Source organism: Leguminivora glycinivorella, chromosome 17, assembly GCF_023078275.1.
Source record: "Leguminivora glycinivorella isolate SPB_JAAS2020 chromosome 17, LegGlyc_1.1, whole genome shotgun sequence".
NCBI classification, from domain to species: Eukaryota; Metazoa; Arthropoda; class Insecta; order Lepidoptera; family Tortricidae; genus Leguminivora; species Leguminivora glycinivorella.
Genome location: NC_062987.1, coordinates 10,962,513 through 10,968,512, shown reverse-complemented (window position 1 = coordinate 10,968,512; position 6,000 = coordinate 10,962,513). Strand labels below are relative to the sequence as shown.

Sequence of the window (6,000 nt, the reverse complement as noted above, 5' to 3'; positions counted from 1 at the left end):
GTAAGTAAGACAAAGTTAATTTTAATTTCTGGTTTCTTGGTTAAATTAAGATAATGTAGACATGACTGAATATTAGTGGGCATGTGACCTGTCAGCCTGTAAGCGATTGTAGAAAAAAAATTGTTAAATGTGTCTGCAATTTCATCCTTGTCGTCTGTGATCTGGCCTTCACTTAGTCTAATTGCTTTTATCTGTGTTTGTTTCAGAGTTTTACTTTTACCTGTTTGTTCCTTAATTATGTGCCATGCTTATTTTGTCTTATTTTCAGCCTTATTTATTCTCGCAGAGTATCTTTTTTGCATTGTTCAAAACCTTTCGAAATATGTTCTTGTATAATTTGATTTTTTTACTTCTAATAGGACAGGGAGCTAAATCTTGTATCATTAATAGTTTATTCAGATTATTCTTAGAAATTTCTATTCTTTTGGTTGATAATTTGTCAGGTTTCTTATTTGAAATTGTTACTTTGCGTTCAGGAAATGCTATATTATAATAGTATTGCACTGCGTTTTGAAATATATTCATCTTCTCGTTTGGATCAGATTGTAACATAATCTCTGATAATAATTGTTCATCCTTATTTAATAAGCATACGCTTACGCTTTGTTTGATGTTTCATTGTGCTAAGTCGTTTTTAATGTAATGTCAGTGCGGGCAAGACCGGCATACTTTATTTGAAATAAAGTCTAAGTGGATAAAACTAGACAATTAAAGTAAGTAAGTAGTCTGGAGTAATCCGCAGGGTCCTATGGGCTAGTAAATATTATATTTTCAAAGCTTTTATAACACTTTGGTGAATTAAAGTAAACTTATATGATAAAAATCACTTTTTTTAAGACGGCGGGTAGCGGGTTAATTTCATATGGGAATAAGTATCAAAATCATGTTCATTGTTATATTCTGTAATAAGTTAATAATATAATAATGTATATGTAATGTGACAGATATTAAAACAAAAAACATTGATATTTTCAACATATCAGCATTTTTCTATTTAAATGGCAAGACCGTAGATGAGGTCATAACCTTCTTTTTTCAGGTCCAGACAAAAAAGCAAAGCCGAAACTTACAGTTAAAATTAACCTACAACACCCGTTTAGGGACCATCCACACACAGGCGACGCATGTCCTGAGACTCGCGGAACAGACGTCAGCGCCGCGCCACCCGAATGTAATTTAAAAAAAAACCGGCCAAGTGCGAGTCGGACTCGCCCACCGAGGGTTCCGTACAAACTTTCTTTCAAACTACCTAGTAAAAATAATCTCATATATTCATATAACTCTAATGACTTGACTAGAAGACAATAGTATAGGCACTAATGAGTATTATAGTGTATAGCGCCATCTCCCGGTCAATTTGCTAACTAATTTGCGCGACCTGGTTTTTCAGGGATAATTCTTTATAATGTTAACCGATTTAAACAGTTTTTACTTTATTGGACAGAAGATGGTTTACGTAACATCTCGTATTAATTTTAAGTACGATATATATCCGCAAGGGTGGGTAAATTGAAAGTAAAAATCTGAAAAGTTTTTTGTGAATTAAAAAAAAAGTATTCAAAATACAAACACGATTATATTTTTCCTGTAATATCACTACATAGTATAAAACAAAGTCGCTTTCTCTGTCCCTATGTCCCTTTGTATGCTTAAATCTTTGAAACTACGCAACGGATTTTGATGTGGTTTTTTTTTTAATAACATCCAATAGATAGAGTTATTCAAGAGGAAGGTTTATATGTATAATAACATCCATTAAATAGTGGAGAAGTACTGTTATTTTTGAGGTTTCTAATGTGATGTCGTAAATAATTACATGCGGGTAGATTATATTTATTTGTCTACCCCGAACATTTATATAAATTAATATCGGGTAGTTTTGTGTTGTTTACATCTCCGGTGACATTTTGCTGGGACGTCAGTCTTCCGCGACCACGGCCAGTGCAACCTGGCCGAAACGTTGGGAAAAAGGTAAAAATAATGTTAATTAATCGCTTTCGACCTGTATGTGACTTTAAATATGTGTACAAAGCGCGAGAACTTAGTGTTATCTTGATAAGGGATAGGGATAGCGATAGGGATAGCGATAGGGATAGCGATAGCATAAAACCAATGTTTACTAAAATTTTCATAATTTTTCGTTGGTAAACTTCGGAGATAAGAGGGGGGGAACGGTATTTTTTTTTACATTTTCCTTCAAAATTCTTTTTTTTTCCACAACAAAAAAATTATAAAAAATAGTTTATTTACGTTCAATTTGAGCTCTTTCCAACGATACCCCACTTGACCTAGTAACTTGAAATTTACAGTTTGCCCCCTTTCATTTTGGCCATTTTCTACAATTAAAATTAATATATTTTTAAAAAAATATACTTTCTATTTGTAGAGGTTTACAATTTTCACAACTATTCCAAATTTCAAGTTGATAGCATTAGTAGTTCTCAAGATATTTAGGAATGTGACAGACGGACAGACAGACGGACAGAGTCGCACCATATGGGTTCCTGTTGTACCTTTTTGGTACGGAACCCTAAAAACGTCTCCTCAGTACATTTTGTGTAGGAAGGGAAGGACGTAAGTAAGAAAGTTGCAGACCACATGCGTTGCCTGTGTGTGGATGGTCCCTTACACTCGACTTATTGTATTTCCCATAAAGCCTAAAAAAGGTGCCTTACTCTTATATGCCGGTCTTTCCGACTAGGCACAATTTCGAAGTTACATATTTCAGAACATAAAACAATAAATTTAAGTACTAGACAGGAAGAACGATTTTTAAATTACTATGTTACATACATAATGCACAAATATTCCGACTGTTTCTATTTTATTTTAATTTTTTGCGTAACCATGTTGAACTCGATGATAGAGTTCGAAACACGAATCAAGTTTATTGTTAACTAGTGTTCGTCCTAGAGATATCTATTGAAGACCAATGGATTAAGGATAAAAACTGGTATACCTTCGGAGGTATAAGAAGTGGTAGATATATTATTTAATACAAAAGTTATATTCAGTAGACGGTCTTTCCGGGTAGACTTCCCGACACTGACCTTATAGTAGATATTTCGTTTAATGTTATGCCCCACATGAGTTTAATTACTTTGTTATAGGTTACTTATTTATTAAAACAATGTTTGACTTTTCCGCATATTCACATAATGTCTTGTCAACGTCTCTGACTCTTAACCCTTTTGCAGACGAAACGACTGCTAATTCATTCTGTTGCCTTCCGTGATTTTTCTCACTTAATGGTCTCACCGGAAGACCAGCGCTGGAAGTCGCCAGCAATACGCTGAGGTGAGGCCATTTCGTGGCACTTTATTCTCCTATGTCATTCATAAATATTGTTTATTGTCTGTGTGTTTACGAATAAACTTTTCTATTCTATTCTATTCTATTCTATTCTATTCTATTACTGAGATCGTCAAGTGACAGCCTAAAGGCAATGTGTTTTGCCGTGAAAAGCTTTGAATGTTCGTGAGACATTTAGCCCGTGGTTGCTTTTTACGACTTGTTCCTGCACATACTTTTAACTTCCTCGCTATTTTATCATCGACGGATTTATACGCTTTCAGTTCATTTTCACGTTGTCTACAAGCATAAAAGTACCTATTGATAAATGATGTGCTATCACCAAAGAGCAATGACGTCAAAAAATTGTTATCACGATTTCACAACCCATTCAGATATTTTTGTGAGAATATATCCGGTCTCACGGCCTTTTAGGTAAGTTTAGCCACTTATCCTGTCCGATCTCTATTTTTACGCCTGATCGAGCGACACTGGCTCGAGAATGCGGCTCGGTTGCAATTCCGGTAAAATGTCCCTGTCAACGACCGTTCACCCGATATAGTGCGGGCCCCGGTACCCGAGTGATCGACCTGGACTCCTGCCACGAAGCCCGGGCTAATTATAAATCCGCTCACAGTATATACAATTCCATGTTAATAATGTCAAGGAATTAAACTGCATATACTTTAACGAAAAATAAAGTTGCAATTAATGATGCTTCTAATTTAAAGTCGTTGAATACGAAATGGTGACGCATTTTCAGGCGTATTTTTAAATCAATCTGTTTTGTTTGTTTTATTTTTGGGCAGATTCGTACTTTAGAAAAACTTGGCTCTACTATATTGAGAATTATGTTTCTCATTTCTATATAAATTTTCTCCGTGATATTATTTATGTAGTTCAGCTTCTTAATGCGGTCGAATTCTCCGCGCGGATTTAGGGCGCACGTCAACTGACCAAAACGCCGGCCTGATATACTTCGCAAATGTAGAATCTACTTTAACTGGAGAATAGGTGTTGTTACGATAACGAGTCAGTCGCGTACTCGCGGCCGATTATTGCGGTTGCTACATCTGTACTAAAACATATTCGGATTAATCATAGTGCAACGCGTGAGTGGGGTTAACGCCAAACAAATCCTGCTAATACCGGTAGCTGTCTAAGTTCTGCGCACTTTCAGCCTCGGCTATCGGACCTTGCACATGGTGACCTTAGTGCATCTCGCGTGTTTAAGTGTTTTAAATTTGCTCGGATACTTACCCGCTTCCTATCCTTGCGGACACCTGTGTGAAATCATACAAGTGGCCTTACTGGTCTCATATGTTTACCGGGAAACGTTCGGTGGCCTCTGAATTCTGTACGGCTTTCTAGCCTTGCATTTAAAACTGTCAAGGTGACTGTGTGGTGTGGCATGTCTAGTCTGTTAAGCTCGTAAAGCATTAGTGCACTGACCCACCAGCCGTGCGTGAAGTCGGGACGATGGTGCGCGAAGGGGAGAGGTCCACTCTCGCCCTCCTGAGGACTCTGGCCGCCACGCTCCGGTGCCGAGCGCTCACTCTGGTACGTCTGGTTAGCAACGCTTACACTCCATGATTTACCCTGCTTGCATTTGTTTAACTCACTTTCAACTAATTTTAATGTGACGGCTTGTAGCTCTAGCTAATATTTACATGATAACGGGCATATGTTACGTCTATTATTTTATTAGGTGTTTATATATTTTATAATAAAAGTCACACGTGAAATATTGATATATCGTTAGCGTCATTAAACGTTCACATGCATTGACGTCATCTATTGTAGATTGTAATTCATACCTTTTGTTGCAAAATTCGTATTGTTATTAACGAGACGATTTCTACATTTTGTCTTTATACGATTGTTTTATGATAACTTTATTACTTTCTTTAGAGGTGATATGTATAAATACACGTTGCGTTTCGTCTTTTTTTATTTATAGTATTCTCCGTATTTTTTTGATACGTTCAATTAATTATATGTCAATAAATAACGTATTGTTGTTATTAACAGCTCCCCTACCATGAGTTTTTGACGTTAGAATGCTTAAGTTTACAAAATTGCGAATGTTCTCATGAAAAGTTCTGGGTACTGTTCTTCGCGCATTTATTGCCAAGCTTGTAAACTATGGCATTTGATGAATTTGACAATAATTGCCACCAGTGTGTAACTCAAGACATCAAATCAAGCGATCGCCAACTGTTGAGAATATTGCGTAATACATCTTGTATAATGTTTTCAATTTGAATACTTACTTTCCAATAATACGGAAATTTTGAGAATGTTTTGCAATTTGTACATTTCTACGATAGCGTCAATGTCACGGAAAATACTTCCCAAATGAAACTAAAAATTTTGCATACTTATGTATATCGAATGACAATGCAATAATTCTAAATGCAATAATATTATTATGATTACATGGAGCAGATTTGATGATGGAGAGAAAAGCTGGCCTTAGGAATTCCGTGATAAAACAACACAATCTAATTGTGTTGGGGTTTTTAGAATTGTCTCCATGAGTGTCAGTTGCTCGTGGAAAGAAAAGTAAAGTTAGCTTTAAAAAAAGCTTGCACTAAAAATGTTTTTTTTTTGTAAAAATTATAGAGGCTCTGTTATATGCGTATTAAATATTACTTATATGATCACGACGCATCCGTGTGCGCAGATGCAGCGAGCTATCAGCTCCGC

The 6,000-nt window shown here is 36.0% G+C and overlaps 1 protein-coding gene across 3 annotated transcripts in view; it reads left to right on the top strand.

The window, feature by feature from the left end:
• The first annotated feature begins 4,252 nt into the window (after positions 1-4,252).
• Positions 4,253-6,000, top strand: part of LOC125235428 (serine/threonine-protein kinase minibrain) — a 50,387-nt gene continuing 48,639 nt past the window's right edge. Inside the window, exon 1 of one of the 3 annotated variants that reach the window (XM_048141989.1) lies at positions 4,253-4,851. The gene's annotated coding sequence lies outside the window, so the exon portion shown is untranslated. The remainder of the gene's footprint in view (positions 4,852-6,000) is intronic. The other 2 variants (XM_048141990.1, XM_048141988.1) reach the window with 2 other exon arrangements.